Here is a 27,364-nt window from a genome sequence, read left to right as displayed (position 1 = left end):
GTGTAGTGAGTTCAAAGAAGATATATTTGTGTACATTCATATGACTTGATTTATGTTGCAGTTTTGTAAAAGGGACAAGACACTTTGAGATTCTTTTCTAAAAATGTGCCCTTCTGTTTACAGACTATACAAACAAAGATCCTGGAATTTTAGCCAGTCTTTGATGTAAATTGTCCTCTCTTCAGCAATTTTATGCTATCATTTAATAAATGACACTGAGGATGAGCACTAAGATATGCAGCAGCACATGATCCTGGTTTTCCTCAGCTGACAGCCTCTTTTAACATGGAAATAAGTCCAGACTCTGAGTGCTGGTATAATCCATCTGCTGACGTTGTTTTTACAACTTTATATAAAGGTCTCTGGCATTCATCTTGCAGACATAGATGCTTCCTAGTTGGCATGTTTTCTGTGTTTGCCTGATAAATAAAACAAGTTGGATTGAGCTTTAAATTGTCATTGTCAGTATATCTAAAGGGAGAAATAACTGTGTTTAACATAGGAGTGACTCTTACTACATAGGCAGGAAATCTTCTGTTGTTACTTTCATATATTTTAAAGCTACATTGTGCTTTGGAGCCCACAGAGAAACACATGGCAATAATATCACAGTCAGAGGAATGTATTTGCACATATGCTGCCTTTTTTCTCTGTTTTGAAGAATTTGTCTTCATGTTTGGTGAGAATATAGTTGTATTTCCCATTTTCACTTAAAATGGAAAAAATAAAGTTGCATAAGCAGTTGTACTTTATAGCCTAATAATGCCTATTTTACAGTCAAAATAAAATTTTCCCATTCACTATTTTAAGTGGAAACAGGCAAACTGTCACATCTGTAAAGAATAAGTGTTTGTATTTCCAATTGAAAGAGTTGCCTGTTAATTTTCTCTGAATCAAATACTATCTTGTTTATTCTACTAAGTGTTGCTGTTTATTGTACTAAGTGTTACAGTTGTGTTTTTATGTGTTTCAGTGCCCCTTATTTTATGTGTTGCAAGCATAGGATATCTCACCTGAGATTAGGGCTGGACCCGAATATCCGAATAGTCGGTCGTGACGGTGGTATCTGAATATTTATATTGAGATCCGAATATTCAGATTCCTCCCCATCGGACGATGTCTCGCGATCGGTATTCGTCTCGTCAATACAGTTACGATATGAACCGATCCTAATATTCGGCTTCCCCCAGGTCAGACCTTACAAACCGAACCAAATATTCGGACATTCATCATTAACTGCGGCTGAATATCCAGAGCCCAGAAACCGCTATTCAGGCCAGCCCTACCTGAGATCTTGTGTGACACATGAAAAGTAAAAATGACCTTTAAAAAAAAAAAAAAATTCTATTTCAACACAGAAAAATCTCAGGTGGTGCTTATGAGATGCTCTACTCACTCTACAGGTAACTCAGGCATCCTTTTACCCCTGTTGTTAGGGAATGAGCCAGTCAGTGCCATGTGATCAATACGTTTTCCTTTCCCCTTTCAAGTCAATGATGGTACCTAAATGGGTCCTCCAGCCTTGGCTCGTCTGGCCTTTCTCCCAGCCCACTAATCAGGGACCCTTGTGTATGCTTGTCTGGTTCTTTCACAGCCAGCCAGAGAGTTCTTCTAATTTATGAGTCATTTCCTAAAGAAAACATGCTGCCTCAGCAAGTCCTGATATAAGAATACCTATGGGTGGGACACTTTAACCGAGATTTGATTGCTTGGAAGATGGAGGGCTTAGTGGAAGAGATGGCAGGAAAGAAAAAGAAGAAATGATGTCTGATGGGAGAAAAGAAGGATTTATGAAGCACACATATGACACCAGTGAACATCTGGAATGATGGCAGAGGGGAGAATAAAGGATTAGATGAAGGCAGACAGAAGGAGAGAGAAAGCTTGAGAGATGAAAAAGGGAAGGTGGGAAGTGATGCATGACATAGCAAAGGTTAGCATTCAGAGGTGGTGGCAGTCGTACTGGTACTTGAGGAAAAGGAAGTCTGAGGATCATTAGGATTCATCCTCATGCATGGATGGATGTACAAAAGCCTTCAAATATTTAGAAAGATATATCTGTCTAGACGGTTTGTTGGTGGACCAACCAGCTGACAGACTGTCGTTACAGACTTCCCTGCTCTATATTTATCCTGCTAGTCTGATGTTTTTAAAAAAAGTGTTTATATTGAGAAAATTTTATTCCATGGATTTCAAAAACACTGGAAAAATTTCTACATATTAGAGCAAAAATATGGCCAGTACAACAAGATGCTATGAACTGTTATTAAGACACCTGTGGTCTTTTAAGTGCACGGTCTTCATCAGCACTTCAGACTAGTGATTTCATAATTCAGCACTTTCATCTGTATTTTTAAAAAAAAAGTAATTCCTGACAAAACATTTTTAAAATTGTGCTTCCTTGCTTCTGATGCACTCGCCTCTCGATAACAGTTCTGTGCAGTGTTCTACCTGGAGCACCTTCTGATTAGTTACACATAATGAGGAAGAAATCTATCACCACTGAAGCATAAATATAAAAAAAAGTTCTCTTGCGTTAAACATAAAAAACATAAAAAAAACACAAAGAATTTCAGTGAAGTCTTGTGTTGAAGTTTGTGTTACTTATTTGTGTTTTACTGCAAATCTGTCCATCGCCTTAATGCAAACATTGTTTTGGTAGTCCCTTCATTCTATTAATGTAATAGCATGTCTTCTTATTTACTGTGTTATTAGAATTTTTTTAAAAGCAAAGAGTTAATACTTGGAGCTCTCTATTTCTAGTATTCAAGCTAAACTGACCCCCATTACTGCTGGTCTTTTTTCAAGAAATAATTTATTGCAGCGTAATAGATTGATGTGGGAAACATTAGACATGTACGAAACGTACAAATCATATGTCAGTGCAGACAGCCTATTATCTGTTAACCACCTCAAACAATACAAATAAAGGCTGTTTTTTCCTTTCTTGTGGCATTGTGACTCCTGCCTCTTAAGCCTGTCCTCTTTTTCTCATTTACTGTCCAAATCCATCTCACTTGTGTAAATCTGTGTCTCTTAAGCCAGGCAGCCTTTCACTCATTTTGTATCCAAAGGCTATAAAAATAAACATTTCCAAGCACCAACACCGCGTCTGTTCTCTCTTAGCCACGAGTTATGCATTGGGTGTTTGAGGCTGAGCCATATTAACTGTCAGGAGTGAGGCGGCCGTATATATAACCAGGTGTGTTCAATTTCCAGCTTTTTTATTTATTTGTGAGATTGTCATGGTTCTTTTAGTGCAGTTGGGTCCAAAGAAATACAGGAGCTAGTGGTAACTTGGTCGTTCTGAAATTAGCTGATTTATTGGTGGACTCCATCAAATGTTTGCTACATTTGTTTGATTTTTGTTTGGTCTCTGCGAAATTCACCTCTGTTTTTTGTTTTGTCTTCTTTCTCTTTCATTTTAAGTTTACTCTTCAACTTACAGTCTGTCAGTGCAATCCTTATTCAATGATATATAATATCAGTCACTTATCAAATAACTTTGTACATGATGATGAGTTTCCTTTCCTCATGGTTCACAGCTTGATTAAGCCAAGTGGTTCTGATTTCATTGTGAATTTATTGGCAAACACTTCACAGTGTAAACGTTTCAGATAGATTACAGCAACAAAGATTGTACCTATAAATAAACAGCGTATCCTCAGTTTAATGTCGGCATTAATTAAAAGTCTAGATTCTCCAAGCTTTGCACACACAATGCTGTTTCAAATTTGCCGTTGTTTATAAGTTGTGTAGATCAAGTGACTGCTACAGCTTGTCCACTTAACTCAATCTAGCAAATGAGTTTTGGCAGACAGTTAGTTTTGGAAACCCTGTCAGGGAAAGAGAAATCCATGTCCTGTTATGCCTCAGTTTTAGTGATAAACGTCTGTGTTGCGCAGAACTCATCCCTGCCGTCATGAGTGAATGAATGAATGAATGGTAGAGCTGAGTCTCTGTGTCCTCACTTGGACAGGCGGCGCATCCAGATGTTTCTGCAGGGCTTATTAAACAGTGAGCACATTGTCATAGAAGCAGTAAATTCTGCGAGCGGGAAGACGGGAAATGATCTTTTCAGATGGCAGATGTCTGTGGAGTAGTTTTCAGTTTACACCACAATTCTGAGAAGCGCTCCCATTGTACCACTTTGTTCTTCAGTTGCGGTCTTGTTTCAAACCTGGAATAACAGGTGTTTTTCATTGATGTTGTTTTTAACACAGTCTTTTAGTTTGCCGCCTGTCAGCTACTGTCCTCCTGCAAGGAATTATGGTCTGGGATTCGTGGCTTTTTAATCTCACCTATATATATATATATATATATATATATATATATATATATATATATATATATATATATATATATATATATATATATATATATATATATATATATATCATAGAATAGAAAAATGCAAAAAAGAAGAAAACAATGTGTTGACTCTTGTTTAATCACATTCCATCATTCTGCGAATTGTGAAAGTTGCCAAAATGATCAATTTTGTTGCATGCAAAACGCACTTCATACCTCCCTGCATCTTTTGGCGATGTCTGTGCCCAAGATGTACTTTCACTCCCAGGATTATTGCAAAGGCTGCCTCTCATTTTTAAAGGCTCAGTTGCAGAACCGCAGCAAAAGTGGTGTTAAAAGTTGGCACTCTCTCATAAAGCAGCTTGAAGCAGGACAGCCACAAAAGCCTTCAAGGACATTGCTTTAGCGGCGTCAAAAGTCCACTCAATTTTCTGCACAGTGAGCTGAGCTGGCGTGGCTTTTCAGATGGGAATTTTAAACAAAGTCTTCTGGTAACGGATAAGGACTAATGTACTGATGATGACAGATGTAGATGTTAAGGTGGTACTAGGTTCATATATCAGCCTGTTTATGGGGTTGGAGAACATGCAGAAGAGTGGGTCATTGAGTTTATCAAGCGGGAACCTCCCATCACAGATGGTTCATTTAATGGCACCTGACATCTTCTAAACCTCCCCCCCCCCAGACAAATCAAAGACCACATGTACACACATACTGCTCTCTTTCACTCTTTTTGGAACATTGAGTTGTTAATGCTTAGTGATGTTGGTATTATTAGACAGAAATCTGAGTTTTGAAAGGTTGGAAAAAAAGGCAAAAATACTCTCCTGAAATTAAAGCTGCAGTGAAGTATTGTTTGTCCTCCAAGGGAGCAGTGAGGCCCCAAAACAAATTTAGAAATACAGCAGTGACAGCTCAACTTGCACTATTAAGTTGGCTCACATATTAAAAAACAGCTTTGTTATGCTTTACCTGCTTGGAAAAGTAACTGCTATTCTGGATCATTTATTCCTTCTTTGATTTAACTACAAGACGCTACATAGACTGTTAAACCATAAACATTGTTGATGATCTTTTATGCACAAATTTTGTTGATTTGATTGATTTCTACTTTTTGGTTCTGTTTGCCAAGTGTATTTAACCTATTAATACTATTTATTATAGTTTTTTTAAAGGATGTCATTCTATTTTTAGATTTTTACTTCAAATTTGTTTGTATCTTGCTGCAGTTTTGTGTAGAGGATTCTTTAAACAAATTGCCCAATGGAATTGATGAAGTTGTTTGCATTGTATTGTATGCCAGTGTATTGCAACTGCCTTCCCAGACACACATTTGTTATCACCTGATAATTAAATCCAGTGTTTACTCCATTTGTAGCTGTGATTTAGTCCACCAGCTCTTGTGAAGCAATATTTAAGGCCTGAGGTTGCTACATTTTCTTGATTTCTTTGACACTGCTGAAAATGAATTGTTTCGACTCATTTCTACCACATTCTGGTTGTGACTTAAAACCGTCAGCATGAAGAGCTGTGTCAGCTCAGAGCTGAGACACAGCTTAAAAAAGTTTCCAGAGAAGCTTCCAAGAAAAAAAAGAACAAAGAGGAAAATTTTAGCAATGAGAGATAATTTGTGTGCAAACTTGTCATGGAAGATCTAATGATCCAATTTCATCAATTTATCCAAATCAGGAGGCCAAGATTACAGTACAAAACAGAATATAGAGTGCTAGAAGTCAAAATTCAAAAGTCAGAGGAGCTTATGATTAAAGAAACATTCAGCAGTTTGGGATACATCTTGCCTAAGACATGAGAAAGAAATGGAGACGATATTCTTCTTTTTCAGCTAAAGCCAATTTCTAAAGGCGAGTTGTCGGTAAAGAAGACCATTTATTCAACTGCGAGGCAACACAGATATAAATTAGAGGAAATGGTTGACATTTTTTTGCAAATTTCCACTTATCCACAATTGATGACCAGCACCCAGATAGTAATTCAAAAAGAGGAATCCCAGACAAGGAGGACAGAAGCACGTTCTGTTTTTCTTAACAATACTGGCATTTCCCCCCATAACTTCCCATAGACACTTCCTAACCTCGGGGATGGTTTTCACATGAGTGAGAGGGAGTAAGAGTTTGACATTCAGTCCCTCAGCTAAGGCCCATAGAGCTTTTCAAATGCTGGCAGAACAAGGTTGCTGCTTGTCTCAGAATCTCAGTACCATAAATCAGTAGGCAAACTGGACTTGGAATCAAACCATAAACCAGTAACTGTTTCAATAGATATCCAGAGTAGAGATGTCCAATTTAAACAGCCTTTACTAATATGCCAATATGTCAAACGTTTGACTGCAATGTACCAAGAGACCACTAAATAAAGTCACTTAAGCAGTAACATCACTATTTGTTACTGCATTGACTTTCTGGCTTGCTGTAGTGTATTTGCTGGGTGGTCATGCATCATTTGCTTTAGATGACATGTTCAAAGAAGCAGATGGACGCCAAGTTTGTTGTTGATTTATTGCTTTTGACATCCAGTGGTCTTTTGTAAGGGAAAAATATGTCCTGTATATATTTTTTGGTGTTTCATGTGCTGGTGGTCCATACTGAACCTCCTCTAAAAGTTAAAACCATGCATCTTCTTCAATTACTGTAAACTGAAATGGAGATAGTTTTGTTGGTAAATAATCTTTAGGTCTTTTGGTAAAACGTCACAGTCTGCGCATTAGTGTTGTGTATTCTGAGAGCTAAAGTCAACATTGAGATGAAGAATATAAGTATTTAAAAACCTGAACAGCTTTCATGTTGCATTGTGTAAGGGTAAAATATCCTGCTGCAGAAAACATTCCAATATTATAAAATTCTATGTAGCGGGATGATGCAGCATGGATGCAGGAGGGACAGTCATTGCTCGGGGTGTTGGTGTGTTGGTGTTCTGTCATGGCACTGTGAAGATGGTCACATTGTTTTCAGTGGGTATCATCAGACCACAAAAGGGAGGTGGGAGATAGGGTGAATATATTTAGTCGGTTTGTTGAAAATGAAGGTGACTGTGTGTCATGACTAATGTCAGACATTTTTCCACTGTCCTGCCTATTACTCAATGGCATTTGAATTCTTCAGTGTGTGATGTAAACTTACTATAAATGCCGTTATGTTTAAAGCCGTAGTCTAAATGATTTATACACTCATTAATGATAACCCAAAATACTCACCACATCACACGCATTTAAGTTCAGCTGCTTGTACGCAATGACGTCATATATCAAACAGTGTGGGCCGCCGCGCTCCTAATGATGTGGTGGGAACGGTATCTTCTACAACATCAATGAGGCGATAGGGAGTTTGATTAACGATCTGGAAGAGACACAAGTAGCAGATGGAATGCTGACTTCATGTTTTTGGTGAGCTTGTTAAGTGCAACAGCTCTGGGGCCTGTGCTTATCGTAATGTGTGGCTAATGGGGCTGTCATTAGAACAAGCACTTTGTACGAGATAAGTAGTGCGATCACTTCTAACTGTCTTGAGACAAGTCTGTGGTGGTCTCTGGTGCATTATCTGTAGACAGATTCTTGATATTAGTTGTTTTTCAAAGGAAATTTTTTAATCAGGGTGGTTGCATCTCATTGCATCTGTTCTTTGTTGCTAGGATTTTACATCAGAGGTATCCCCCTGTATGTATAAGTTAAAGTAAAAACCTACATTAAGTGTTTTGGTAAGGTGTTGTTCTACAACGTGCTACCAGAACAGCTTCAGTATACCCTGGCATTGATCCTATAACTCTCTGGAACTCTGCTGGAAGGTTTGAACACCATTATTCCAAAGATATTCCCCCATTTGGTGTTATGTTGGTGGCGATGGAGAGCACTGTCTAACACATTAATCTGAACTCTCCAAATTACAAAGCTGCAAAGGCCGTAGCTAAAGACTGGCATCATTTTCATATTCATCAAACCATGCAGTGACCCCTTGTGCTCTATCGATGGAGGACTTTGTCATCCTGGATGAGGCCACTCCCATTAGGAGAGATTTTCTTTTTTTAACACTGGGAACAACTTTGTCTTGATTTGCAGTGATCCTTCCCTCTAAGGGATAAGTGGACCCAAATTGTGCCCGTGAAATGCGATTTCCTTGCTGTAGGAGTCAAAGGTTCAGGTTTTTCCTACACATATATATTGTAGATATATATTTTCCCTGTGTGTGATCTTCAAACAAATAGTTATTGACTTTGACATTTGCTGTAGAGAATGGGTCTTCTTAATGGAGACATCAAAGACCTATTTAAAAATAAGAGTAATTGCTGTAAATTGATCTATCAGTGTGTGTTGTCTGATAGGGCAGGGGTCCTGAGGATGGCATTAGGAGCCATTATTGTTTTCCAGATGGAAACCAGGCCTCCCTCTGGCGCTCTGGATGGTTGCTGTGTGTAGCACACTGATTAGGACTGCCACCACAGGGACCTAAAGGAGCCTTGTTGGACTCACATGGAACCTTTAGAAAGGAGCTGCTACAACGGAAGTAAATCACATGAACATCAGTGAGGCAAAGTCAAAGTGAAATTTTGTAATGGTTGTCAAATTGAAGGTAAAAGAACAGCAGTGAATCAGTCTTGGCGTGCTTCATTAAAGATGAATCAACCTCCGCCTAAATCTCCTGCATTACATAAATACGGTTAGACAGTGTTTGGTTCTCATTCCCCATGACTGCATGGAGGATAAAATCCTCACAAAATGTCCAGCAGATGCACTGTGTTTTTGTGGATCAAAGGGCCAGAGAACAAGCATAGCAATGTCATGCCTACTGTGTTTCACATCTGGGCTTGAAGATGTCAGTCATGTGTGGCCACTAGCCATGAACTGGATGTTTCAGCCTTCACTCTTTATTGTAGGCATTCCATTGTGACTTGCAGCTAATGCTGTTATAGGCAGATTAAATTTCATAAACTGGGATTGTTTTACAAATCTGAGGATTTTATTGCACTTGTACTGAACTCTGGATCGTAATATGAATAAATGAGGTGCTGGATTCATTGTACTATTGGGAAATGTGGATTCCCTCCCTGAAAAATTTGCAGTGGTGTAGGTCAGCATCCCTTTGGTATGATGTATGGATTGGGCCTCTTCAAATAGGAAATTAATTGGTGAGAGCCAAATCCAGTTTTGGACTATATTCTACTTCTTAGTAATCCTCATCAGCTTGTGTTTCTGCTTTATGGGGGATTTCTTTGCCCCGGTATATCTTGGTATGTTCAGTAAAAAAAAAAAAAAAAAAAAAAGAAACTGCTGTCCTCTCCAACCACGGATGAGGATTTAAGACCAACCTGTGGCTATGAAGTCCTATGTGAAGGTCTAGTGAGAAGAAGATGACAGTTGGGCAATTTTCAGATTTAGATCAACAAATGAAACACTTTTGGCTTCATTACATCAGTTTGTGGGTAATGAATTAATTCATTAATTTGTGAGCTAAACAGATTGATGATATTACAGCCACAGCTTTGTGACTTGTGTGGTTGAGTTGTTATGCTCCAATGAACTGGCAGATGTGAATTATTACTTTGGTTGGCATTGAACTTTCAAAAGGCAATTTAAGTTAAAGTGTTTCTTAACACCAGTGAGGGTTGATGTGTGTGTGCGTGCATGTGTGTGTGTGTGTGTGTGTGTGTGTGTGTGTGTGTGTGTGTGTGTGTGTGTGTGTGTGTGTATGCACCATGCATCATTGTAAATAAGTAAAACTGGTTTCCTGGTCCTGCCCTGCTGTTCCTCCTCTCCTGGGCTCAGGTTGCAGCTCCCAGATGGTTCCTTAATCTGTAGGTCTCACTCAGGTCAGCTCTAGCGGAGCCAGGTAACATGAGCCAAAGTCATAACTCTACCATCCTCCAAAATGCATCCATGGAGACCGAGACAGATGACTTTAATGTCTTCACTTCTTCTTAAAACCAAGCCACATGGAGCTTAGTGAGCTTTGATCGAGGGGTAGACTAACTGAAACCTATTATGTACAAGACCTGCCGCTGTGTGCCGAAATATATCTTGCTGTGTGCTTTTGATGACAAAGCATCCAACCTGGACTTAGTGGAAAAGAGCTTGAACATGATAGCGGTCAAGTTACCTAAGACGTCACCTCATGCGGTGTTTAAACACCTCATCATTTTCCATTCACTCCAAGCGACTTTATATCTCCGTCCTGTATAATATGTAGGCATTTCACATAGTGTAAGACTTTCACTGCTTTCCACAGCTGGACCAGACTGCTCTGAAACACTGCTTGTGAAAGTCATCCCAAGAAACTACAGCATACTCTTGAGGGTTTGATCCCCAGCCAGATAAGGAACTGCATGATGAGGCTGGGTAACCCCCCTCCTAACCTTGGAAGAGAACAACCACAGCAGGTCCTGAGCCTGGACTGTGATAAAGTGCCTCCCTCTTGGAGTTCTCCCATTTCCTGTTATGCGTGATGTCTAATAATTTCCATGCACTGATATCAATTGACTTGACAGGGTTTGGATGTGTTGTTGCAGAGTTACAGCTGGAAAGCCTTTTTTTTCAGGCCAACCTGAAGGGTGTGAAGGAGCAGCTGACTCACAATTTCACATTTCAGCTTTAAGTGTTTTGAAATTAGCCCCTGAAATGAAGAGTTTTTCAATCTGTCTGAATCTGTTGAATTTGCCCCTTTTTCACTTCCCTTCTATTTCTGACTATTGTCTTTGTTTTACCATTTAGATATTTAATGCTATTGGTAATCACACATTTTCCTATATTAGGGGTCAAGACCCTGCAAGATAAACACAGCATTATTGATGATTTGAGCTGCAGGATAATTAGTGTTTTTGCTATATGAGTATGACCTTCACTTTAGTCAAAAATAAATGGATCCTTATCCTCTCAGCCTCCCTCTGGATGCTGTAAAACACCTCTTAAGATAAAATTTTAGTGCACAGGGTATGCTTTCACCAACACAGAAACCACAAATGCCAGCTATTGGTGCGAGAACAGGGTCTTGTTGTTCAGAAAGCCGCTTCAACGCCTCAACATTTTTAACTCTTTTATGGTTGCTTTTTGAGTAGACGCAATCTGTCTCAGTAAATGGGGAGAAAAAAACTGTCATAAACGCATTGTGAAAAGTATTGAAGTTGATGTTTATAAGAAGGTGCAGACGTTTGTGCTTGTCAACATGTGTTTTCTTTTTTCCACTGACCCTCAAAGGATTTCAGTCATCTTAATGAAACCAATTTTCATATAAAGACGCCTTTTAGCTTTGGCTCCTCGCATGAAGGCAGTAGCATTTAGGATGCAGCCATTGCGAGGAGACCTGGCCTTTGAAGTAGCCTCTGGTTATTTTTCTGCTTGACAGATCAGAGCAACTGTGCAGAAATCAAAAGGGAAGTTCCCTGCCGCCCCAGGTAAATGGTAACCCAGGACTGAGCCGGCGCATTTTGAAAGCTAATATGGCCACTGCTGAGTTGGGGCCATCTGGACAATTTGCCCTCCGTCCAAATCCTTGAAAATGTGATGCTTAATAGAGTAAGATTGTGTGCGGCTCTTGTGAGCAGATTTGTGCCAGGAGAATATCATATGACTCATCAGAAAATACTGCTGCACACCTCAGAATGAGTAAGACAGGCCTGTGTCTGAGATGAGGTTTGGTACTGGCGAGGTGTTGACTAAGGCTATCCAGGCATGTCTGACGAGTCTCCGCTTCTTTTGGAGGAGTGCAGGGGCATGGAAAAAGTTTAGAAAATTCTTGAGACTCTAAAGATCCTATATGGCACCTGGTGGAGTTCATTTTCTCTGTGGGAACAGTAGGTATTGAGGGATGAGACACGGTCAATTTAGCTAAGTGAGATGCGCCTCCCCACCACAGACTATCTGTTCTCTTAACCGAGCCAATGGGTGGGTGGAGAACAAGGTTTCCACAACACTTGCATTTCATTTTTCAGTTCCCCTCGGAGGTTTCAAGACATGCTCTGGGGTTAAGAACAAAATCACGGAGAGCTGTTACACCACAGCTGATGCCTGGTCAAGTCTGATTCTCATTGAGATCTTGAGTGAAGGAGGGGGTTTACTAGGAAAGCTCAGAGTTGCAAACAATCCCACATTGGTGCTGGACCCCACCATGATTATAGATGATATACAGACACACACAAACGAAACAAAGTCATAAATATATAAACAATAATGTTATACATATTTGAAAAGTATTATTAAAGCTCCTGATGATTTTATGTATTTTGTAGCCCCCCCTTGTGTGGCCCACATGTGGTTAGTTTTCATGACACTGGGGTAACCAGATGGCCATACACTGCATTATTTTTTATATTCATTACAGGAGTAGGATCAGCAACAGCTTTTTGCATGCAACTTCAGATGAAGAAAACATTTTTGCTCAAAGAAATGTGAAATAGAAATAAAGGATTCCATGTTATTTCAGACAATAGACATTCCACGTTTGTAGAAAAACCTATTCTGTATTACAGTAATAACTAATGACAGTTAGTTATCCTTCTTCACAATGTACACTTCTTCATACATACAAACATGAACACAGCCACTATTGCACAAGTGGAAGGTGTTTTTCTGTGCATTTGCAACAAGATTTCTGTGAAGTAGTGGTACGACCTTCTCTGTCTGAGATTACAAATAGAGAGATAGTCCCACATGTATGATCCTTCATCTGCCCGTTAGGTTCCATCCCTGGGGCGATGTAGGGGAAAGAGAATATTATTATCACTGCAAAGCTGGAGAAAATCATTTCAGTAGAGTCTGGATATATGATGCATATGTTTCTTTTTTGGAAAATTGGTTGAGGAAGTTGCTTATAGTGAGTAGTGGTGTGAGAGGAAGAAGAAGCGTGTTTACTGTAAATGATGTAGGAGAGATATTGGCCTTCATTCTTACTCTGGCAGCTTTGTTCTGTCAAAGTAATAAAGAGCATGTTTTGAAACTGTTGATACTGTGAAAAATTCTTAGTCTGTCTGCCCATGTTCCAAATATGAAGTATAATTCGTTCAAGTATATGATAAATTATATTTGTGTATATGTGTGGTCCCACCGCAAATAGGCCTTCAAACCGTTTTGGTGTCTGACCAATGAAAATACTAAGTGTCACATGCAGCAACCACTGTACAGCTGCATATGCTTCTTATAACCATCAATGAAAAATCTATTTTTCGTTGTTTTTTTCTTCTGAAAATCCTATATTTCTCCAGTATAGGATAGGTACATAACTCAGAGAATACATTTATGTGCAGTGTGTACAGCAAAATTGCACATATTTAACTCTTGAGGCCCTCAAACTCTTTTTTATTTTCTTTAAACAACTGCCAAAGTTACACCATTTATCATATTGTAAAATCAGTGAAAAATGTTGCTTTTTGAAATATTTCATCAAAATCACTTCACTTGAAAACAATCAAATATTAACGATTTGCAGTAACACGATTCTGTAAAAAACTAAAAATTCGTTTAAAAAAAAAAAAAAAAAAACAAAACTTAAAATTCTGCACTTTTTAGCACAACCATGAAGCCAATAGTGACTCAGCTGTCACCAACAGTCACATGAGTAAAATTTAGGGACTTTTCTTTGCTGTACTGGACTGAATTGCATTGCTATGTTTATACAGCGCTGATAGAAGACCCGTGGAAACATATTAGACATGTAATTAGTGAAATATCTGTAGTAAAGTCACAATTTTTTTCCAGTATTTGTAACATTTGGGAGATGCTTGTACATATTAAGTCCATTTTTTTGGGAAAAATAAATAATCAAAGAACTGTAACTTTTTTTTAGGTGCAGGACTGTATATTGCAGTAAACATGAGCCAACAGTAGGTAAAAATGTGACAGGAGCAAAAAACGCAAAGAGGCAGCTTGAAGTTCAGAGAGTTAAAATGTGTATGTATGTACTTATTTTAATAGGATAAAATTAAATGTTAATTTGATAGCACTTTAACAGACAACGCTCTGTAAAAGGCATTTTTTGCTGCGTGCGTGATGCCATTACGGAAGTGTTGTTCTTTCGCCAGGTTGTTTTTCTAGACCAGTGGTGGAGATGATTTAGTGTTATTTCAATACTGCAGCTTGTGGCCCTGCTGGGCTCAGGGAAGCTGGGAGGTCTTGGAGGAAAGAAAAGGGGTTAGAAGAGGATGTGTGCAGAGGTTGATTTATCTGCAGTCTGAGCTTAACCTGAGCTTCCCTTTACCCCCAGACCTCTCAGCTCCCAAGGATAAGACCCACAACACTAGTCAAGGTGACTGATGTGGGGAAATAACTTTAAAGTGTCAGTTTCTCATTAGCTATTATATTTGATGTGTGGCCTCTGTCAGTGGAAAAAACCAAACTGAAAATATGCAAAATTACATTTTTTTTCCAGATTTAACTCCTATGGTTTTTGTATGAAAATATCATGTTTTTCTTTCTTTGCTGTAAAAATGACTAAACACAAAGGTTGTACCATTACAGTGCATTTACCCAGGACTGTGCACAGATCTGTGATATGCAATAGATAAGGCCTTTATTTTTGGAGGAAAAAGTCCACCGTAGGGTTTGGTTCACACGGCACTGGGGGCTGATATCTGATATCCTTCTGCTATCCAGTGGATGGCCAGAACAAACTTGCTAATAATGATTGGTATGTGTTAAAGACTGAGCCCAGTGCTGATGCTGATGTGGGACAAAAAAAATGCTGCAGATAGTCTCTGCAGCACATTTGCAAAGATTAAGCTTGAACACTCTCATACCATCTCATCAAAAAAAAAAAGAAACTGCCTGGTCATTTTTTCCATTGATGAGGTCCATTTTATAGGAAATTAGGGGGTCATTGTAAGTATTGCTGCTGTGTTATACTGTTGCTAACATTAAGGGGATGTGGGGCTTTTATACTTCAATATGTTTTGCATTAAGTCTGAGCATGTTTGCCTCCCTCAGGGAGATAGCATGTTAGCAGATAGCAATTTTTTCCTGAAGCTCAAGTTTTTGCGTGTATACTCTCTGTGTGTTTGAAGGGTGGGAACAAATCAACTGAGGATGATATGTTGTTTTTATTCAGAGAGCCTTTAAAATCAACTTTAACTGTTTTGTAATGCCTCAATGCGGAGGCGGGGGGAAAAACCCTGAGATGGTTTTGTAATAAAAAAAATCTTTACAAAAAAAGGTGGGAGAGCAGAAAATGAAAAATTGACTGTTACCTTTACTATATGTCCTTTGGTTTTGGCACAGTTGTGTCTGTGGATTGTAGGCTTGGTTTCTGTCTTGCTGTTAATAATGTAATGGTCACTTCTGGCTCCTTCTGCACTATTTCATCTCAGACACACTGCCAGCATGGATATTTGGTGGTCCTACTAATAAACAATGACAGAAGTTTACTCTCCTCTGCGTGTGTGTGAGTGACCTGGACAAAACCAACTTGGCTCTGTTTGAACAGAGTAGGATAAAGGCTCATACATTTTAATATATTACCCCCATGTCAAGCAAGAGGGAGCAAACACAATGCCGTGGGGAGAAAAGCTATTTGGTAATAAGAATCAGCTTCAGAAGCACTACTTTAAAAAAAGAAGAGTGCTGCCATGTATTTGTGTACACAAAACTAGATTTGAGAGAGAAGGGTTGCCAGGGTAGGCTTTCAGCCTCCACTTTTTCTGTTATTGTCCTTTAGAAGAACAAATGGACATCTGGAGATGAGGAGTTGCTCCTTTACATTTGGTGACATTTTCGCTGAGGCATTTTACCAGCTTCAGTTTCAAATTCTTTAAGAGCACCAGTTAAATTTAAGCCAATTCTATCAATTTTCAACCCAGTCTCTACAAGATTACGTTCCTATATAAACAAATTTCATTCTCAATTAGGTTTTGACAAAAACATCTACATTGCTCCTTTTCAGCCAGTCGATCATATATTAGATAGGGGCGACTTGTCACCCAGGAAATAGGGTCCAGGCTTCAAACATGAAGTAAAAGGGTCATATTTTAACTCAAACCACGGTATTTTTCTTAACCCTAACCAACTTATTTTGGTGAATAACTCTAACCAGATTTCTAACTCGCAAAAATGTCAAACACAGCATGATATATATCTAACCCTAACCATGCAGTTTGGTGTCTCAAGCTAACTAGAAAACTTGAAGTAAACAGTAAGAAAAAACAAAACTTAAATCGGAGACTGATGGTCTTTTGTTCATTGTAAGATGCAAAACCTGGTCTTCTCGATAACAGTCCGGTTTCTGGTCTGTGGCTTTTTCAAACTGGCCGCCTTGCATTTGATATCACAGGTGTCAAATTACATTTATTTCCCAAGGAAATATCCTTTACCGCAAAGTGTAGTTGAGAATGCTGCTTCGTTGTAGCATAATTTTGTAGAGACAGGCTTGTCAGTTAGCTAGATTAATAGAAGTGAGTTAAATGAGATGATAAACCAGCCCCTCATCGATTTCTTCCATCAGAACATGACTGCAGCATTTGCCTTCATTCCATTTGTACTGAAGAGGAGTCTATCAGACAAGAGAGATTTAGTGAGAGTCCGTGACTAAAGTGTCATACCCTTCTAATCCCAGGCCTCTCTGAATCATCCAGCCCAGGTTAAAGGTCATGTATCCTGCCCGTTGGTCTGACAACATACCATATTGTCGGGGTCAGTTTATCGGGGAGCAACAACAGGGTGGTTAGGTGAAACAGGACGTTTCCTCCAAGTCTTGCTGTGGAACATTAAGTAATGCCACAAAGCCGCTACATTGTTGAGGGATTATCACTCTGATTGTGGGCCTTATTTGTTCTATTTATAGCTGCAAATAGTGGCATTTGTGCTCCTTTCCAGATGGCTTTCATGGCTAAGGCTTGCATGCCCTTGACAATTGACTCCAAAAGTTTGGCTTGTGTACAGCACACTGGCACCGTACACACATCTCAGCCAAGCGCTCTATTTGCCTGCTGTGTGCCTGTGAGTAATTTGGAGTACAGCGACCTTGTCTGTCAAATGTAGTGCAAAAGGGCTCAATTTGAGGTGTTTTATATTCTGGGATACATATATGAAGTCTTAATTGTGGTAGTGAAGACATTGAAGTCTGAAAGCCCTTTGACTTCCTGTTGATCCAGATTCCTGCATTTTCTGTGCCAGCAGCCTAGTTTTCTTTGACTTGGATGTCGAACTTGAGGTTGAGATTTCGATTTGGCCGGTGATGCGAGAGGACCAGCTTGCTGTTTGACGTGGAACACTATTGTGCAATGTCATGACAGGAGACGCCAAGAGCATAGGGTTCATATGGCAAACTTGGTGTGATGTGGAAAGTGCACAGAGCACGTTTTATAGGCAATTTCTGTCACACTTTTTGACTCTACATACTTGTGGCTGAGCTGAGTAACTCTTTCTCCAAAATGGGATTTAGACGACCTCCCCAAACAGAATGATCTGACCGTATTTGTCAATAAGTTTGCTGTATGTGGCTGGATTATACATCTGCTTGCAAAAGATTTAAAAAGCATTGATCTCTTTTGCAGCCGGTGATCCCAGCTTACCTGTAGCCAAAAGTCTCAGTTGATTAAAGCTGTCATCTCCTTAATCCTCACTGGCCATTACATTTCACAGGACAGGAATCTATTAGCTTGATCAGCCTCATGCTATGAACTGATTATATGCACACTTTTGGGAAATCAGAAAGCATGACAATGAATAACTTGATTTCACATGATGCACTAGAATGATAAAAGAGATAAAAAAAATTTGACTGTAATAGAAACATAATATAAAAAGAGTTTCCTTATTTTATTACAAGCTGCTTTTAAAGTAATAAATGAGAAGAATACTTGTCTTTATTGCCTACTAAAAACCTGTCACTTTATATCCGTTGTTCGTTTAACAAACATGGAAAGGATTAGACAAGTGCAGAAAACTTTTTCACAGCTGCTACGTTTTTACCCCCCAAGGTATGTTTATCTAAGCTATAGGCGGTAATATTTATGACTATTTTTAATTCAGGCAACGCATGTTTTGATTTCACCATGTGCTGGAGTGTTGTACAGTATGTGGCAAGGGCCCCATAAAGCCTTCAACATGTTTTATCCCTTTCTTTCTTACGTGTATGGTTTCAGCATGTCTGACACCAAGCTAAACACATTCATAACCATATAAAAGGAGACACTATTTTTCCACTTTTTCAGGGAATTCAAATTGAACCCGTATATTGAGTTCAGCTGCAGGTTTGTTGAGTTCAGCTGTTGAATTTGAAATGTGAGATTTCTGAACATGTCTTGTACGGTGTCTGTTATGACTATGACACCATTGCTTTAGGTTAGTATACCAGTCATTATTATGCTATAGGAAAATGCTACATATAGTTGTTTTTTTGTTTTTTTTTTAACTTGCAAAAATAGAGTTGTGGATTTATAGGTATAAGGAGCTAGACATGTACGGTTATGATCTAAATCCTTCTACCTCCCACCAACTTTATTCTTCACTGCACCAGCTTTCGTCATGAACGTCTGTACTTTGGATCCTTTGGCCATCTGGACCCAGACAGGGACAGGAAATGAAGAATGGGGAATTAAGAGGGGTTCTTCTTAGGATATGAAAGCTTGAAACAGAAAGCTGAGCACCCCTTTTCACAGTTTCAGCAGTTTCACTTTTTTAATATCTTCCCTTCTGTCTTTCCTTTGCCCATTCTTTCCTTCCTTTTGTCTTTTCTGTTTTTATTCAAGGGCTTGGAGATATTTTATTTATTGTAATTTTTATTATTGCCAATTTAAAGTAGTTCCCAGTGCATTTATGTAAATGAATGACAAATTAAATGTATGCACAGTGTATAGTAAATAACTGTTCAATGACCAATAGTGCACCATGTGAGATACTATTGTGATAATTATTACTATATTAAATTTGACTGTGGTTCCCTGATCTGCTTTCTTCTACCATTTCATCCATATTTTTTCTTGCTTTCTCTCTTTTTGTCCCTGCTTTAATCCCTTTCCTTCCATCTTTCTTGTTATTGTGAAAGTTGTTTTGGCATGCTTCTGTCACATTAGATTGTACAAGTGCTGCTCTTTGTAGTTCAATGATTATTTGGTAGTAAATGGAAGCGGGGAAAACACATACTACATTTTTTTTGTCATGTTTCTGCCTTTACTTTTCACATCCGCAGTTAAGATTTAGGAATGCCTTTGTGAAAATATGACCTGTGTGCACCTCTTTAATGTTATCAAACCCATTTGATCCAATTAGATGCATATAAAATCTAAAAAATAAAATGAAGAGATTTAACAGAAGTAGCTCAAAAGGCTACATATACAAGAGTGCTTTTTTGACTGAAGTATTCACAAGACGATGCCCATTTTCTCCATTTTGGCCTTGTCATGGTAGCAGAGATTCCATGCCCCAAGAGGGAAGATAAGCACTTACTAGGAGGATATTCTGAATTCCTGTACTGTTTTTCTCCCCTCTAATGTCCCTCTCTGTGCTGGAGTGCCTTCACTGAATCTACTTCATATCCGAGTCATTTTTGCAAGAACAAAGATCACATAAACAAAAGTTAAGGATGGAGTTCAGTGAGTTTATATCATACATGTCGTCACTTGCATTAAATATTTCACTCTAACATTCTGTTCCCTATATATTTTAATTTCCTATCGCTTATTTCCCCTCGTCTTGTTATTGTTTTCTCTCTATGTGATTTGAGCTGTACAACAATGAACAGCATAGGAACCCCTTCATTTCTCTTATGCATATTAAAGCTCACATGCACTCACACTCACACACAGTGAAAGGCAGCTTGGCACTTGGTCAAGGGATCCCTGCTAAAAACCGGTCCTGGACAAGGGAGCTGATCGCCAGCCAAGCAGGACAGTTACAAAGTGGTGCACGGGAGGCCCCACCATATTTGCAGAGATCTAAAGCCTCTTTCTCTAGTGCTTTGTTTGCATTTTGTTCACTGCAGCAGCTGAACAGTACACAGAAAAGCCTTTTCTTACCCTTCCTCTGTCCATACTCTTTTCACTTTTTTTTGACTCGGCTGCTTTCTGACAGTCGATTCAGTTCCTGTATACGAAAGGAAATTATGTGCTTAATTGGATTATTGGGGGTTTTCTTCAAATGAGTCTTCCCCCACCCACGCAGCCCCTTGACTCTCAGGTCTCCTTTGGGATGGGCAGTCTGGTACATGTTTCCAGACTCCACAGTCTCCTGGATGAGCGTGAACTGAAAACCTGTGTCTGCAAGTTAATACTATTAAGTCATAGTATTTATAATATATATAATTAGATATTCATGATTCATGCTGGTGCTGCACTTCTTCTGTCTGCCTCACTCACACACACTGTCTCATAATAAAACAATGTGAAAATTACTGCTGTGGAGGCATGAAAGCAGGTCTAGCTGTCAGACATCTCTGCTGGCCATCACCTTCAACGTGCTACTTGGCCCAGTTTTATAGAGACACAACAGTGTCCAAGTGTACGCAGGCATCAATGGAATTTGCACCTGTTTGAGACCAAGCTCCTTTGGACTTCTCTCTTGAAAGCTGCTCCTCTGGCTCCTTCTGCGAAATGTACATTTGTGGAAAATAAAATGGATGACTTCAGGATGGTGATATGGAAATAGTTAAATAGATCTCAGAAGGGCAAAGTAATCAAAAAGAGTACATGGGGAAAGGGCAGAGTGTATGATGAGAGAGTCCAAGAGTATAAAAGAAGCTGGATGAGGGAGCTTAGCGAAGGGGAGGGTCCTGCTCTTGTACCTATTCTCATACAAATGATCTCTTACGCTGTGTGGCCCTTCAGTGGGTCATAAACATCCCAGTGGTTGAGCCGTTCATGTTACTGATTTTCTCCTAGCGAGAGGAAGCAGAGTCCAGGGCACAGATTAAAAGGCTTCTCTTCCCACCCGCGTGCGAATCACAAATCACATGGAGCCTCTCTGCTTCCCCTTGCCCAGGAAACCAACAAACACCCTGTTAAAAGCCGCAGCCACATCCCTGCATTTTCATCTTCCCTGCCACAGAAAACATAGTTTGTATTCTAATTAAACTAGCATGTGTACCAAGTTTGCCATGTGGACGCCAGTGCTGCAGTGGATGTCTATTAACTCGTCAGTTTAGTTCTTTTGCCTCTTTATGGTGCCTTTTTTCCCCCTTGTGAATAGCATTTAGTTTGCTGGTGGCTGTGAGGAGCCGAGCCGATAGTTCATGGCACTGTTGTGTAGCGCTGCATCATTAAGCTACATTATCCTCTAACCTGGTCTGCTTTGTTCTCGCAATATTCTGCTGACAAATGAAATTTCTGTCCTTATCGTGGCCTGGGGCGAGTTAAGGCTTCTAAGGGGATAATTGAATGGCCTATCTGCCCAACGCAAATCCTAATTCTCCCTCTCAACAGGCCACAGGCGGCATGCTTGATGGGATTATTTTCAACCAGGCATTTTGAACGTTGTAGCATACATAGCCCTTCCTTCCCACGTACTGCTTTCCCCATTTCTCCTTGTTCCTTGCCTTTCACCTTCTCGCCTGAGAGGATTAGTAAGTCAGGCTTCCGGAAATGGAGCACCACTCTGTGAGGATGAGACTTCCAAAAGCTTCTCAGAGACAGGAAGGAGCTGGACACTGGCTTTATGACAACAATTACGGCTTTCTCTCCGTGTCTTTTCGGGGTCAAAGTTGGTTGAAGTTAACAAAGAGTTGGCCTGTTTTTCACAGAGAATATCAGTGTAAACAAACACTTTTGGATCAGATTTTTCTGTTACCCAAGAGACTGTTTGGAGTCTGTGGAGACGGGGGGTATGAAGGGAAATGATTATTTGTTGAATGCATTATTGTTCGGTGGTGTGGAGACTGCTGATTTGTGGCTACAGAGGAACTCTTTTCACGGGGTCAATGATATGCATTACAAATGTGTTTTTTTTTCTCTTTATCTCAAATAAAAATGCTTTAAAGCAGAAACCATTCTTAGTTGAGATTTAAATGGAGCCTTGTCTTACTGACAATTCGAGCAAAAGGGTTCAAAGTCAGTTTCATGCTGAAATTAACTGAAACAGGCCTAGTTTGTATACAAAATCACTACCTCTCTTTTTAGACAAATGTGTATGAATATACTGAAGCAAAATTACCACAACAGCAGAATTAGCTAAGCTTAACATTTACTAAGTGATGAGAATACCTTAACTGTTAAAGCAATTAGGAAGAGAGCATTGAATTAAGAGGCAATGTCAAACCCAGACGACAAACAATCAGAAATAGCAAGAATTTTCTGACTTTAATATAGATTTTACAACTTGTAGAAATGTTTTTGTTGAGAAAAGTCTATGAAGAAGTATAACAAGTGGGTTGTGATTGAATTGTATTTGGTGAAAAGTGTATATAGAAGAACATAAGAACTCACTCAACAGATGTTCAGTATAGAATGATGCACAGAGATTTCTTTGTGACCGAAGGTGGCCTGATCACATACCCAGATGTTTTGACTGAAGTTGTAAATTGAACTGGTGTCATATTTAGTAAGGATGAAAAAAGAATGACTATCTGCTTCTTCTTGGAAAACCTTTGTAATTAGTCAGCAGCCCAATGAGTATCTGAGGCAAGAAATACTAATTCTTGATTTATACATGGATAAATCAATGCATTTCAACTCCCCATACCCATGTATAGTGCTCTCTACACCCTGATAAAGTTGAAACTAATTGATTTATTCACATATTAACAAAGATTTCTTTGTGATTAAAAGCTTACATTCCCACTGCCAAGCAATACCAGGGACTTCCATTAATAACAAGTGGGAAAGTCGTGATTTTTTCATCTTTACTGACTGCTGGCTCTAACCCTGAATAGCGCTTGATTTTGTATTTTCTTCACTTTTAATCTAACAGCTTTATTTCTCTTGACCAAGTGCAGAACTCCCTATTTTTTTCTTAAGGTACCAGACATATGCTTTTTTTCTCCTTTCTTAATGCTTGCATATTCAAGAGTAACTCAGTGCTGCTGCTTCAGAATGTGATAATGGATTAGTGGCATTTTGATTTCCTACCACTTTTACTGCAGTTGATCTTCCAAATATTCCCAACCCCCCTTGGCTGCTCTTTGTAGTGTTTTGCTCAGTTTACTGTTCTTGTCTGACAAGACTTACAAAAAGCACCAACCAAACCCAAAAACTACAAATGGAATTCAGTGTCAAAGGTCCCTGGGGCTTTGTCTATCCTGGTCACTACACGACCACCATTGTCTTAGCTGTCAGAATGTCTTTCATCTCACTTGTACCCGGGGAGAGTGATCAGTATCTCTCCACTGTATCTGTCTCATACTTTCATGGCTTACAGCACTGGTTCCCAGCTGTTTGCCCATTTACTGAACCTCGAGGCTACCCCAAATCATTTCCGTCATCCTGAGATTCACCAGATCTGGGGAGTGATAGGATTGGTTTGTCTTACTATCTGTTCCTAACTTTGCAGAAGCTCTTGGAAAGTCCTAATCCTGCTTTGAAATGGCTCTGTGGGTGGTCTGTGAGAGTTGTGCAATTAGCACTATCATTTCTCTAACCATTAAAATACAGTAAGTTTGAAAAAGCTATAAAGAATAAGAGGTGTTATTAGTGTGTATTTCAATATTTGTATTGTGGACTGGGAGATTTAGTGAGGGTGTCTATGGATTTTGAAGACATTGGCTTCCATATTTGCAGCACAATATTTAAAGGCTTTATAAGTAAGGATAACTAGTGTGAGTCAGAGAATTACAGTTAATGTTATCTGGATGCACTAAGCTTTTTTAATAACCAGTAATAAGGCAATATAGGGAGCATTGCATTTTGAACTAGATATGCAGAAATTAGAAAGTATTTCTGCCTTTTTATACTTACTAGTGGTACAACTTCTCATTTGATGTTTTGTATAAAAATCTATCTTGTATTTTCCCAAGAACAAAAATGATCAAATGAAGTCAATCATAGTTTGGAGAAGCTGGATAAACGTGATTGCAACCAAAAGCCATTGGGACTTGTCCAGACGACCTTTCAATAAAGGATAATCACTTCTGTTGTCATGTAACGAGAAAGTAACAGAAATTCTAACTGCTCACAACTAATGACATTCAGGGTAATACTTTGATGGTAATAGGCCGTAGGAGTAGATTATTTTGGAAGACAGTGTTACACTCTTGGCACTGATGGGTGGTGGCTGTAAACATCTACCAAAGAGAAGACAACATGTGCCACCATGCTGGTGAGAGAGATCTAAATCCTATCATCATTACCTAACACTTGATCTCAGGCTAGTGTAAATAAGCTCAGTATATGTTAGTGTATTCCTTTTGTCTGTGGCACTACCTGCTAGCTGCTCAGCAGGGGGGGTTTCAAGAATAGGTGTCAGCGTTGATGTTTATTGGAGCAACTGCTGGAATCCTTTTAAGTTACCACAGCTTAGTAATAGTAAAAGGTAGTGATAGGTAATCTGTCATTCAGTGTTTTGTTTATTGTGTGTAAATTAAAGACAAACCACATTTACATCCACATATCATTTTGAAGACTAATAGCACAGTGAAGCTCTTTACAAAGTGGAAACTTCCACAGTATCCACCATTTACCTATATTTGGTAGCTGAGTTTTCAAATAGCATTACTTAACTTGCATACTGACAAAGAAATACACAATCAAAACTCTCTAGAAACAAACTAATGCTTTCTGCAAGTACAAAAAATAGTATTAATGTATTATTTGTATTACTGATTAATTTAGAGTTTGACATATATTTTTTTTTACTATGTTAGGTTTTATTGATACTGGTATTATTATTTATGCCCTCTGCAATATGTAAGACTGCTGCCTTCATGAGTCTGTTAAAGTGATATTTTTGTCAAAACCTGGATTGCATTTATCATTGGTGAGTCTTATTATTCTGACCTGTTTCAATCTGTCGTCACTGAAGTAATGTTTTATTTTGATAGACATTTCAGTTTGTAGTAGATGTGAAATTGTAGTGAAAAATGATGTTTTGACAGAAAACTATCTGTTGCTCTGTGTGATGTTTTTGGACCAATGTTAATGCTGTAATATGGGGAAAAAAAGTCTTCTCTAAATCACTTTACAGCACTACAAGTACTGTTCCTTGTGCATGCCTGTCTGTTAATGTGACAGAATTAAGTTCAAAGTTGTGCTATGACTTTTACGGAAAAATTACCAAAAAGATCATTCAGACATGACACTGACATGTTCAGTTGTCGTCAGATTAACGGACATGAGTGCATATCTCTCAAAAGGCTTCATTGGCATTGTAGTGTATCTTTAATCCTATCAGTATTCTTCCTTAATTTGGTGGAATTAAAATGTCTTAATGAGCAATTTGACTAAATATGAAGTGGAACTTAAAAAATGAATGTTAAACCAGCAAAGCTGACATATAAGTAGAGATACCAGCACCAAATATTCCTGAGCTCGTCACTACCGCTGTTCTGAGTCTGACCAATTCTGTAGCAATAACTGTTTCAGACTAGTCTTCACTCCATATCGCTAATTAGCTCTATTAGGAATATCATGATTGTGACAAATGCTGCCATGTGTCTTAGCATGGGTGTGTGATTTTCATGCGTGTTATGTCGCATACATGTAGTAGAAGGGCACATGCATGGCACAGCAGGAGTGTTGGGAGAAATCCTGCCACATGCGAGTTCAGCTGTCACTGAACCACAGAAGCCCCCCCTCTTCGTCCTCCATTTCCTAGTTTCTACCTCTAGTTTTTTCTTTAATCTTCCCCTACATTGTCCCTCTGTCCTGTATCCTCCTATGTTTCGTTTTTATCTGTAGTCCAGTACTGTGCGTGTCACCTTCTGCTTTCTGTCTGTATCCCACCGATCGTCTCCTACACTTCTACATTAAAGTGAGAGGTTAGAATGGCAGCGACCATGTGTCTGGCATTTAAAATACTGCATAGCACAACACAGTGTCACCCCCACATCATGGCCGTATCCCCCAGCTTCAGTCTTAGCAGTCCATGCTGGCACAGAAACAGGATCGCAGCTATGACACCCCTATGTATCTCATTCAGTCCCAGAGAATGGGGCTAGTGAACCGAGGAGCCCCCCAACACTGGCCTCTGCCTGCACCTGCAGACCCAACTGATGGCTGGGAAGTTGGAAGGAAAGGGGGGAAGTGAGTCTGAGGTCAAAGCAGACTTGGATTCAGGAGAAGAGTAAAGTTTGCACAAGCGACAAAAATGGGATAAGAGATGAGGTACGGAATCAGAGAGATCACATGCAAGGAAAATGGTCATTTTAAAGTTAGTTAATGTGCTAGATATCCACTGAGATGGGCTTGGTGAGTTCTCTGTGAAGTAAGGATGGGGAGAGTGAATAGGGGTTACCAGAGAACCACTGGCCCCCCCGCAGGTCATTCAGTCATTCATAAGATGAGGCCGTTTTATAGACCTCCCTCCACCCTTGCTTTGTTGCTGTTGTGTCCGTCAGCGGAAGTGAAAATGGAAAATGGAGATTAATGGTAGTCATGCGAAATGGAGGGTGTGTGTTTGCATAAACGAGATCACCAGTTTCCAGCTCTTAAAAATGTGAATGGGACTGCATAAGGCTGGAGATGTTTTCCTCACAGAAGCTCAGCCAGATAACTGTTTTTTCTGTCTGCACAGATTTAAGATGTTTACAGATGTGCTCAGGTTCGGGAAAAAACAACCCCTCTCCCCTAGCGGGGCAACCATCTTTAATCCAGTAAAGAGCACGGGGATTTGGTCGCCCCTGGCCTGCCTGAAGGCCCTTTGGAAACCTCTCGGCCGTGAGAATGGGGGCTTGGGGTTGGAGGTGTGGGCTGGGATGTGTGTAGCCATGCAGGAGGGGCTGGGGACAGTCTTTGTGAATTTAGTTAATCTAATTTGAGCTCTTTCCCCCTAAGGCCCTTACTCTCTCTCTCTCACCACTGCCCCTGTTTTAAACATCAGTCCAAGCTGAGGAAAGTTTCATGTGTCCCTGGTGAAAATAGACCTTGTTTAGCTTAATGTAAACCTGAGGGGGACGTAAGTGGTTGCATCCACTGAGGAAAACGGACGATGTCTCTTCTGCTGCTTTTGTGTGGTAGAATCAAATTAAACTGTAAAGCTGATACG

General features: G+C 39.4%; 1 protein-coding gene across 3 annotated transcripts in view; it reads right to left on the bottom strand.

Moving 5' to 3' along the window:
- LOC111583007 (solute carrier organic anion transporter family member 5A1) overlaps positions 1-27,364 on the bottom strand; it is a 128,486-nt gene that overhangs the window by 22,128 nt on the left and 78,994 nt on the right. The gene's annotated exons all lie outside the window — the stretch shown is intronic.

This window comes from Amphiprion ocellaris, chromosome 22 (assembly GCF_022539595.1).
Source record: "Amphiprion ocellaris isolate individual 3 ecotype Okinawa chromosome 22, ASM2253959v1, whole genome shotgun sequence".
Classification (NCBI taxonomy): domain Eukaryota; kingdom Metazoa; phylum Chordata; class Actinopteri; family Pomacentridae; genus Amphiprion; species Amphiprion ocellaris.
The sequence above is the reverse complement of the archived record's forward strand: the minus strand, read 5'-3'. Positions and strand labels throughout refer to the sequence as shown.